This window comes from Heterodontus francisci, chromosome 5 (assembly GCF_036365525.1).
Source record: "Heterodontus francisci isolate sHetFra1 chromosome 5, sHetFra1.hap1, whole genome shotgun sequence".
Classification (NCBI taxonomy): domain Eukaryota; kingdom Metazoa; phylum Chordata; class Chondrichthyes; order Heterodontiformes; family Heterodontidae; genus Heterodontus; species Heterodontus francisci.
In genome coordinates this window covers 79,232,899-79,245,188 of record NC_090375.1, presented here as the reverse complement: position 1 = coordinate 79,245,188, position 12,290 = coordinate 79,232,899, and positions in this window count along the sequence as shown.

Genomic DNA, 12,290 nt, shown 5'->3' with positions numbered 1-12,290 from the left:
CTCCCTAACAGCACTGTGGGTGCAACCACACAAGATGGACTGCAGCAGTTTAAGAAGGCAGCTCACCACCACCTTCTCAAGAGCAATTAGGGATGGGCAACAAATTCTGGCCTTGCCAGCAATGTCCACATCCCATGAAACAAATGAAAAAAAATGTATGGGATGTGACAAGTAGTGTTATCCAGGGATGTGTCGTAGGGCCTCAACTTTTTACTGCATACCTTAATGACTTGGATGAAGGAATAAAGAGCTCTATATCCAAATTTGTAGATGCCACCAAGTTAGGAGGGACAGATGAGGGCAGGAAGTTGCACAGGGACATAGATTAAGTGAGTGGGAAAAACTGGCAAATACAGTTCAATGTGGGGAAGCATGAGGTCATCCACTTTGGATGCATAAAAAATAAATTGGTGAATGGTGAGAAACTATGGACTGTACAGGAGCAAACAGAATTGGGAGTCCAAGTACTCAAAGAATTAAAAGCAAATAGACATGTACAAAAAGCATTCAGAAAGGCTAACGGAATGTTGGCCTTTATCTCAAGAGGGTTGGAATATCAAGGGGAGGAAGTTATACAGCACAGACTCACCAGAATGATGCCAGCATTTATAGGGTTAAATTAGGAGGTCAGGTTGCATAAACCTGGCTTGCAATCTCTCATGTGAAGAATGAGGCACACTAATTTTGCCACATGGATATCAAACTTCAACTTGTTGCTGGGAAGAGGGCCTATTACAAGGAATTGCCAGGCCCCTAGCCAGAAAGACATTTTTGCATACTAGCAGACAGTGTTGGAACAAAGGAACCAGTCCCTGCTCCCAATATACAGAACAGTCATGGTCAGACCAGTTTAGTCATATGACTAACTGGCTGTTGAAGAGTTTTGAACTGCGAGATTTAAATTGGAGAAACAATGTGTTTGAAGTCAGAAAGTTCCTGGCTCCTTGATTGAGAACATCTCTCTCCTGTCTGCACCCATCTCTCTTTCTCACCAGCTTTGGAATCCATTAAAGACACATGAACCCCAAGAGAGAAAAGTCTCCTACAGTGAACAAGGTTTAAGAAGAATACTGGGCCCCAAAGAAAAGCAAGAATTATCTACAAAAGGACTCTACAGTGAGCTTGAAGCACAGTAATGACAAACTCTTCAGATAATGCCCCAAAATTCTCCACTTTATTTTTTCTTCTGCTTTTTTCTGCCCCTATCTGCATGTGTGTATTGTATATGTATGCTAGTGTTCCATAGCATCAACTGAATTAGAGTTTAAGTTTAAGTTTAATAAATTTCACTTTTCTTCTTTAAACCTAAGTAAGCCTGTTTGTGCTCATTTCTTTGGCTTATAATTGGAAAGCAGTGAACAAAGATGCACCAAAGGGGAGCTCAAAATATAGTGCATTAAAAAATAAAACCCTGCTACAGTAAGACCAGGTGAAGGCTAAAAGGGAAACCTAGAACTCTTTCTCACCTGTTCATAACACTCAACTATAGGAGATTGAGGGGTGATTTGATCGAGGGTGTTTAAAATGTTGAAAGGATTTAATTGGAATAGATTCAGAGGCAAAGAAATTATTTCCTCAGGTTTGCGGAGTCAAGAACAAGGGGATATAATCTTAAAATTAGAGCTAGGCCACCCAGGAGCAAAATCAGGAACTGCTTTTTCACACAAAGGGTAGTAGAAATTTGGAACTCTCCTCCAAAAAGCTGTGGATGTTGGCATAAATCTTTGTTTGGTAAGGGTACAAAGGAATATAGAGCAAAGGCATAAATACAGGAACTGAGTTGCAGATCAACCATGATAGAACCATAGAACATTAGAAAATTTATGGCACAGAAAGAGGCCATTCAGCCCATTGTGTCTGTGCTGACTGAAAAAACTATCCGCCCATTCTAAGCCCACCTTTCAGCACCTGGTCCGTAGCCTTGCAGGTTACAGCACTTCAGGTGCAGGTCCAAGTACCTTTTAAATGAGTTGAGGATTTCTGCCTCCACCACCGATCTGGGCAGCAAATTCCAGACAACCACTACTGTCTGGGTGAAAATGTTTTCCTCATGTCCCCTCTAATCTTTCTACCAATAACCTTAAACTGGTGCCCTCTGGCGATTGACTTCTCCACCAGGGGAAACAGGTCCTTCCTGTCTACTCTATCTAGGCCCCTCATAATTTTGTACACCTCAATTAATTCACCCCTCAGCTTCCTCTGTTCTAAGGAAAACAACCCTAGCCTATCCAATCTTTCCTCATAGCTGCAATTTTCAAGCCCTGGCAATATTCTTGTAAATCTCCTCTGTACTCTCTCCAGAGCAATTATGTCCTTCCTATAATGTGGTGACCAGAACTGTATGCAATACTCCAGCTGTGGCCTAACTAGCATTTTATACAGTTCCAGAGTTACATCCCTGTTTTTGTATTCTATACCTCGGCCAATAAACAAAAGCATTCCATATGCCTTCTTCACCACTGTAACTACCTGTCCTGCCACCTGTAGACATGCGCTCCAAGGTCTCTCTCTTTCTCTACTCCTCAATATCCTCCTGTTTATTGTGTATTCCCTTGCTTTGTTTGCCCTCCCCAAATGCATTACCTCACACTTCCCAAGTTTGAATTCCATGTGCCACTTTTCCGCCACAGAATCACAGAATTGTTACAGTGCAAAAGGAAGCCATTCGGCCCATCATGTCTGCACCGGCTCTCTGAATGAGCAATTCACTCAGTTCCATTCCCCCGCCTTCTCCCCATAACCCTACACATTCTTCCTTTTCATATAACTTTCTAATTCCCTTTTGAATGCTTCAGTTGAACCTACCTCCACCACGTTCTCAGGCAGCACATTCCAACCTCAGCCACTTGCTGCATGAAAAAGCTTTTCCTCATGTCACTTTTGCTTCGCTTACCAAATATTTTAAATCTGTGCCCTCTAGTTCTTGATCCTTCCACAAGTGGGAAGTTTCTCTCTATCTACTCTGCCCAGACCCCTCATGATTTTAATACCTATATCAAATCAACCCTCAGCCTTCTCTTCTCCAAGGAAAACAGTCCTAACATCTCCAATGTAGCTTCATAACTGAAGTTCTTCATGCCTGGAACCATTCTCGTGAATCTTTTCTGTACTCATTTCAATGCCCTCACGTCTTTCCTCAAGTGCAGCACCCAGAACTGGACACAGTATTCCAGCTGAGGCCAAACTAGAGTCTTGTACAAGTTCAACATAATGTCCCTGCTCTTGTACTCTGTGCCCCTATTAATAAAGCCCGGGATACTGTATGCTTTATTAACTGTGCTCTCAACCTGTCGTGCTGCCTTGAGTCTACAGCTATCCTCTTCGCTATCATGGCCAATTTTTGTGTCATCTGCAAATTTCCCAATCATGCCTCCCACATTTAAGTCCAAATCATTAATATATACCACAAACAGCAAGGGATCCAACACCGAGCCTTGTGGAATGCCACTGCAAACTGCTGTCCATTCGCAAAAACATCCGTTGACTGTTACCATTTGTTTCCTGTCACTGAGGCAATTTTGGATCCAACTTGCCACATTCCCGTGTATCCCATGGGCTTTTACTTTTCTAACCAGTCTGCCATGTGGGACCTTATCAAATGCGTTACTAAAATCCATGTAGACAACATCCACTGCACTACCCCCATCAATTCCCCTTGTTACTTCCTCAAAAAAATTCGATTCTGTTAGTAAGACACGACTTTCCCTTAACAAATCCACGCTGGCTGTCCCTGATTAAGCCGTGCCTTTCTAAGTGACAGTTTATACTATCTCTCAGAACTAATTCTAATTATTTGCCTACCACCAAGGTCAGACTGACCGGCCTATAATTACTTGGCCTCTCCCATGCACCCTTTTTCAACAATGGTCCAATGTTTGCAGATCTCCAATCCTCTGGTACCTCGCCTGTATCTGGTGAGGATTTGAAAATGATCCTCAGAGCATCTGTTATTTCCTCCCTGGCTTCCTTTAATAACCTGGGATACAATCCATCTGACCCTGGTGATTTATCCACTTTCAAGGACGTCAGACCCACTAGTACTTCCTCTCTCATTATATTTATCGTATCTAATATTTCATACTCCTCTTTAACTACAATGTCTGCATCATCCCTATCCTTTGTGAAGTCAGAGACAAAGTACTCATTAAGAACCCTGCCCACATCTTCTGCATCCACACATGTTACCTTGTACATCTCTGATAGGCCCTACCATTTCCTTAGTTATCCTTTTGTTCTTAACATACTGATAAAACATCTTTGGGTTTTCCTTGATTTTACCTGCCAATATTTTTTCATGTCCTTGCTTTACTCCTTAATTTCCTTTTTTACTTCACTCCTGCACTTTCTACACTCCTCTAGGCTTTCAAAAGTATTACGTTTTTTGTGACTGCCATACGCTTTCTTTTTCTGTTTTATCATTCCCTGTATGCTTCTAGATAACTAGGGGGCTCTAGATTTGGCCGTACCACTCTTTTTCTTTGTGGGGACGTGTCTACACTGTGCCCTTAGAATCTCGCTTTTGAATGCCTCCCACTGGTTTGCCACTGATTTTCCGTCAAGTAGCTGTACCCTTTCGCCAGATCACCTCTCAGATTCATAAAATTTGCCTTCCCCCAATTTAAAACCTTTACTTCTGTTCTCTTTGTCCTCTTCCATAATAATGCTCAATCTAACTGTATTATGATCACAACAGGTCTGGCAGCATCTGTGCAGACAGAAGCAGAGTTAACGTATCAGATCAATGACCCTTCACCTGAAATGTTAACTCTGCTTCTCTCTCCACAGATGCTGCCAGACCTGCTGAGTATTTTCAGCATTTCTTGTTTTTATTTCAGATTTTCAGCAACTGCAGTATTTTGCTTTTATTATTGTATTGTGATCGCTGTCTCTAAAATGGTCACCCACTGCTACTTCATCCACTTGCCTAGCTTAATTTTCTAAGACTAAATCTAGAATTGTGCCCCCTCTTGTTGGGCAGTTCAAGAATTTTGTGCCCTCTGTACCCTTCACACTGCTTGTATCCCAGTTGATATTAGGGTGGTTAAAACCCCCAACTATTATTGCCCTATTGTTTTTGCACTGAGAAATGTTCCTACACATTTTTTCTTCTTTCTCCTTCTCACTATTTGGGGATCTATAGTACAGTCCTGGTAGTGTGACTGCCCCTTTTTTATTTTTGAACTCAACCCATATGGCCTCAAATGATGATTAATTTAGCATATCATCCCTTATTGCAGCTGTAATTGAATCTTTAACTAACTGAATGGCGGACAAGCCTAAGTGGCAAAAGCAACCTACTCCTGTTCTTAATGTTACTATGCTTCATGATACATGAGAAATCCACTCTGTCAGTTTACTGCCCAAATTGTGAAGGTGAAAATGACCCTTCGTGAGCGAGCTGATGGATGCATAATTTGGCTGAATCCACTCAAATCATTAGGTAAATTGGAAAATAAATCTGCCTAGTTTGACATTGAGTTTGATGGCAGGGATGGGCAAAAATGTGGCCAAATCCAGATTTTCTACCATGATGGAGAAGGATTTATGAACATCTGAACTATTTCTTGCACTATATTTTTCCAGTTATATTGAAGAAAGCTTCCTGGATCAACAGAGGAATCAAATGGAACATTAGATGGCAGTATTTAGCTTTAAAAACTAGATTAGCGGCACTGTGGGATAGTTGCTGAACAGACAACCAAGATGCAGGTATGAAATACCTTTACATAAATTATTCCTTTTCTGCACAAACCATCTAAGTCAATTGCTCACAACTCATTGTGTAAACTAGGGAACGGCTATAGCACTAATCAAAAACAGCTGGCAAAAATAAAGCTGAATATAAAGTGTATTTTTGTTGTGATAATGACGTCAATGTTCCAAAAGACATTTACACATTTAAAATGCCCATTGTATCTGAAGGTAGTATGGCAAATGAAATGTTTCTTTTAATGTATTATTTATTCTTCTTGCAAGTTATTGCACTCAATAGAGTTAAGATCTGGATCACTTGAATTTCATTGAAGTTGAGCTTGAAGTCAAACTTAAAGATTTCCCAACAGATTTGACTTTCTGAATCTGAGTTTGGGGTCATTAGAAATCACAAAAGCTCATGTAACTGTAGCCATTCAACACTAGCATTCGCCATTAATAGGTGTCGGAGGGTATTACTAGCGTGTTCAAGATGTGCAAGAAGAAGTTGGGGTTAATTTTAACTTCCATCACCAGGCAAAAAACAAGCGCTGGTAAATTGGACGCCTGTTTAATATTCCGCCCTATCTTCAATGGAAAAGAAAACCGAGCCCTGTATAAAACAGGTGACTGATACACTATCGCTCATTTTTTGTCCAACAATAAAAGTTAAAATCAACCTCAGACTGTTCAAACAATTCCAATCTTGTATGTAAGAGAAACACTCAAAAGAAAACCATCAAAATGGAAATTCATTGGATTTTTTTTGGATGATTGCTTTGATTCCAAGGCTTGTTTGCTCTACGAATAAAGAATGATTTACCATTATCTTTTTATAGAATCAAATGTTTCAACAAAGTGCAGTTTTGTAGAAACTGAACCCATGGTGAAGTGTATTAATAAAAAGTGTTTTTGCTTCTGGTAGTTTTGAAACATGGCAAGGCACAAATAGATATTCCTACAAGCAGTATTGTCTCAGTGTTTGTGTTCATTCAAAATTACAATTCTGAAATATGACAATTATTAAAAGAATAAATTAACTAAAAGGACCATAGGCACGATTTTTTCCCATATTCTTCCAGTCTCCCACTGAATTCTGCCTCATACTGCATTCCACTGAATGTTGGAAAATTTTACTTCTTTGTCAATAAGATTGAGACCATCCGTTCAACTGTGTCTGCCACTTTACTCAGCTCAGTCAACCCACACTCGATCCCTCTTCCCTTATAAATTACTGCCAAATCTCCAATTTCCCTTTCATCTCCAATGCCCTTGAATGCGTTGTTGCCTCCCAGATTCCTGCCCATCTTTCTGGGAACTCCATGTTTGAATTCCTCCAATCAGATTTCTGCTCTTCCACAGTTCTGAAATGGCTCTTAACAAAGTTACAAATGGCACGCTATCTGACTCTGACATAGGTAAACTATTCTTCCTCGTTCATCTCGACCTATCTTCAGCCTTTGACATGGTTGACCACACCATCCTTCTCCAAAGCCTCGCCACTGTCATCTGGCTGGATGACACTGCACACAACTGGTTCCATTCTTATCTATCTAATCATAGCCAAAACATCAATTGCAATGGCTTCTATTCCCGCTCCTGCACCATTACCTCTGGACTCCACCAGAGATCTATCCTTGGCATCCTCCTATTTGTCATTTATGCTCTGTCCCCTCGCCAACATTGGTGAGTGGACTGAACAATGGTAAATTCAATTTAATTCAGACAAGTGTTAAATAAAGCATTTAAGATGGAGAAAAGAGCAATATACATGCTTCAGGAATGCTGTTGATATATCAAAGGATGAAGTTGAAAGAGATCTATGAGTCTTAGTTGACTCAATGCTCAACATGTCTATTCAATGCAGAACAGCAATCAACAAAGTCAATAGAATGCCAAGCTATATGGCCAAAACAATAGAATACAAGACAAAGGAAGTCGTAATCAAACAATGCAGTACCCTGGTCAGGCCACACCTTGAATACGATGCAAGCTGAGGTGAAAGTGACTGCCCTTGACATCAAGGCAGCGTTTTACCAAATATGGCATCAAGGAGCCCGAGCAAAACTGGAGTCAATGGGAATCAGGGGGAAAACTCTCTGCTGGTTGGAGTCATACCTAGAACAAAGGAAGATGGTTGTGGTTGTTGAGGTCAATCATCTCAGTCCCAGGACATCACTGCAGGAGTTCCTAAAGGTTGTGTCCTAGGCTGAACCATCTTCCACTGTTTAATCATAAGGTCAGAAGTGGGATGTTCACTATTGCACAATGTTCAGCACCATTCGGAACTCCTCAGATAATGAAGCAGCCCGTGTCCAGATGCAGCAAGACCTGGACAAATCCAGGCTTGGGCTGATAAGTGGCAAGTAACATTCACGCCACACAAGTGCCAGGCAATCACTATCTCAAACAAGGGAGAATCTAACTATCTCCCTTTGATGTTCAATGGCATGACCATCACTGAATCGCCCACTATCAACACCCTGGGGGTTACCATTGACCAGAAACTGAATTGGACCAGCCACATAAATACTTTGTCTACAAAAGCTGGTCAGAGGCTGGAAATTCATCAGTGAGTAACTCACCTCCTGACTCCCCAATGCCTGTCCACCATCTACAAGGCACAAGTCAGGACTGTGATGGAATACTCTCCACTTGCCTGGATGGGTGCAGCTCCAACAACACTCAAGAAGCTTGACATCATCCAGGACAAAGAAGCCCACTCGGTTGGCACCCATCCACCACCTACAACATTCACTCCCTTTACCATCGATGCACAGTGGCAGCAGTGTGTACCATCTACAAGATGCACTGCAGCAACTTACCAAGAGACAGCGCCTTCCAAATCCACGACCTCTACCATCTAGAAGAACAAGGGCAGCAAATGCATGGGAACACCACCACCTCCAAATTCCCCTCCAGGTTAACACCATCCTGACTTGGAACTATATCACCGTTCCTTCACTGCCGCTGGGTCAAAATCCTGGAACTCCCTTCCGAACAGCATTTAGATTAGATTAGATTAGAGATACAGCACTGAAACAGGCCCTTCGGCCCACCGAGTCTGTGCCGACCATCAACCACCCATTTATACTAATCCTACACTAATCCCATATTCCTACCAAACATCCCCACCTGTCCCTATATTTCCCTACCACCTACCTATACTAGTGACAATTTATAATGGCCAATTTACCTATCAACCTGCAAGTCTTTTGGCTTGTGGGAGGAAACCGGAGCACCCGGAGAAAACCCACGCAGACACAGGGAGAACTTGCAAACTCCACACAGGCAGTACCCAGAATCGAACCCGGGTCCCTGGAGCTGTGAGGCTGCAGTGCTAACCACTGCGCCACTGTGCCGCCCAATGTTGGTGCACCTACTCCACATGGACAGCAGCGGTTCAGGAAGGCAGCTCACCACCACCTCCTTTTCAAGGGCAATTAGGAATGTGCAATAAATGCTGGCTCTGCCAGCGACACCCACATCTCATGAATGAATAATAAAAAAATGTCCAGTTCTAGTCACTAGTTTTCAAATTTATTTTTGTTTCAGCTGTGACTCTGCAGCAGTTTTGCCTCTGAGTCACAAGGTTGCGGGTTCAAGGCCCAATCCAGCACTTGAACACAACAATCTAAGCTGACAATCCAGTGCATTACTAAGGGAGTGCTGCACTGTCGGAGGTGCTGTCTTTTGAATGAGATGTTAAATCATGGCCCCATCTGCCCTCTAAAGGATGTAAAAGATCCCATGGCACTATTTCAAAGAAGAGCAGGGGAATTATCCTATGTCCTGGCCAATATTTATCCCTCAAGCAACATCACACACAAAAACAGGTTATCTGGTCATTATCACATTGCTGTTTATGGAAGCTTGCTGTGCGCAAATTAGCTGCTGCGTTTCCTACAATACAACAGTGACTACATTTAAAAAGTACTCCATTGACTGTAAAGTACTTTGGGTCATCCAGTGGTGGTGAAAGGCATTATATAAATGGGAGTTTTTCTTTTCACTGAGAAAAGAATCAAACATTGGAGTCTGTGTACAAAAGAGCCACGATGGTAATCTCCAGTATCAGGGGTCTGAGTTCCTGAGGAAAGACTGGAGAAACTTGGACTTTTCAGATTGGAAATGAGGTTTCAGAAAGGTGATTTTATAGCAATATGTAAGATAGTAAATGGTACGGAAAGGGTTAATCTGGACTATTGCTTCAAATTAAACATTGGGAGTAGGACGAGGGAGCACAGGTACAAACAAGTAAAAGTAAACTATTAGTTAAATGTTAGATATCAGTTAGTTCATCATGCAGAGAATGATCAACATTTGGCATGGATTTCCAAGCAGAATGGTGGAGGCAAAACCCTGTATAATCATACAAGAAACAATTAGGTGCAGTAATGGGTGAAATGTTGGATTGTTCCTAATGGATATATTAAGATGGTTTAAATGGCTTTCCTCATCCATAAATATTTTAATGTCTTGTGATCAAAACACGGGTTTTGATGAAATGTCTACCATTATAACAACAATTTGCATTTAAATAGCATCTTTAATGAACAAGGTGTGTGATGGAACTTTATTGAAAAATAGTAAGTGGAAAGGACACTAAGCGCTGGGAGAGAGCTTAGAGATGACAGAAGGGTATGTTGAAAAGATGTGTTTTGACAAAAGTTTAAAAGGAGCATAGGGAATAGAGCGGCAGAGAGATTTAGAGAGGTCTTCCAGTGTATAGGGTTGACATGACAGAAGGCTCTGTCACCAATCGTATGGTGAGAGGAGAGTTTGATGTGCATGGAGGTCAGAGTCGGAGGACCAGAACATTCGTAAGGTACAGGGCAGGAAAAGGCCATAGAAGTACAGAACTGCAAGACTGTGGAGGGGTTTGAAGACAAAGACATGATGAGCTGGGAAAAGGGAACCAGTGTCGGTCAGTGAGGAAGAGAGTTTTCTGTTCATTCATTTATGGGATATGGGCATCGCTGACTAGGCCAGTATTTATTGCCCAACACTAATTGCCCTTGAGAAGGTGATGGTGAGCCACCTTCTTGAACCGTTGCAGTCCGTGTGGGGTAGGTATATGCTCAGTGCTGATAGGAAGGGAGTTCCAGAATTTTGAACCAGCGACAGTGTAGGAACGGCGGTATAGTTCCAAGTAAGGATGGTGTGTGGCTTGGAGGGGAACTGACAGGTGGTGGTGTTCCCATGCAACTACTGCCCTTGTCCTTCTAGGTGGTAGAGGTCGTGGATTTGGAAGGTGCTGTCTCAGGAGCCATGGTACATCTTGTAGATGGTACACATTGCTGCCACTGTGCGTCAGTGGTGGAGGGAGTGAATGTAGATGGAGTGCTAATCAAGTGGGCTGCTTTGTCCTGGATGGGTCGAGCTTCTTGAGTGTTGTTGGAGCTGTACCCATCCAAGCAAGTGGAGAGAATTCCATCACACTCCTGATGGTGGACAGATCTTGGGGAGTCAGGAGGTGAGTTACTCGCTGCTGAATTCCCAGCCTCTGACTTGCTCTTGTAGCCTTGGTACTTATATGGCTATTTAAGTTCAGTTTCTGCTCAATGATAACCCCCAGGGTGTTGACAGTGGGCGATTCAGTGATCGTAATGCCATTGAACATCAAGAGGAGATGGTTAGATTCTCTCTTGTTGGAGATGGTCATTGCCTGGCACTTGTGTGGTGTGAATGTTACTTGCCACTTATCAGCCCAAGCCTGGATATTGTCCAGGTCTTGCTACATTTCTACACGGACTGCTTCAGTGTCTGAGGAGTCACGAATGGTGCTGAACATTGTGCAATCATCAGTGAGCATCCCCACTTCTGACCTTATGATTGAAGGAAGGTCATTGCTGAAGCAGCTGTAGATGGTCGGGCCTAGGACACTATGCTGAAGAACTCCTGCAGTGATGTCCTGGGACTGAGATGATAGCTCTCCAACAACGACAACCACCTTCCTTTGCGCTAGGTACGATTCCAACCAGTGGTGAGTTTTCCCCCAATTCCTATTGACTTCAGTTTAGTTAGGGCTCCTTGATGCCAGACTTGGTCAAATGCTGCCTTGATGTCAAGGGCAATCACTCTCACCTCACCTCTTGCGTTCAGCTCTTTTGTCCATGTTTGATCCAAGGCTGTAACGAGGTCAGGAGCCGGGTGGCCCTGGCGGCACCCAAATTGAGCTGCAGTGACCAGGTTATTGCTAAGCAAGTGCCGCTTGATAGCACTGTCAACGACACCTTTCATCACTTTACTGATGATTGAGAGTAGACTGATGGGGTGATAATTGGCTGGGTTGGATTTGTCCTATTTTTTGTGTACAGGACATACCTGTGCAATTTTCCACATTGCTGGGTAGATGCCAGTGTTGTAGCTGTACTGGAAAAGCTTGGCTCCTGGCGTGGCGAGTTCTGGAGCACAGGTTTGTTCTATTGCTGGAGTATTGTCAGGGCCCATTGCCTTTGCAGTATCCAGTGTATTCAGTTGTTTCTTGATATCACACGGAGTGAATTGAATTGGCTGAAGTCTGGCATCTGTGATGCTGGGTCTTCAGGAGGAAGCCGAGATGGATCATCCACTCGACATTTCTGGCTGAAGATTGT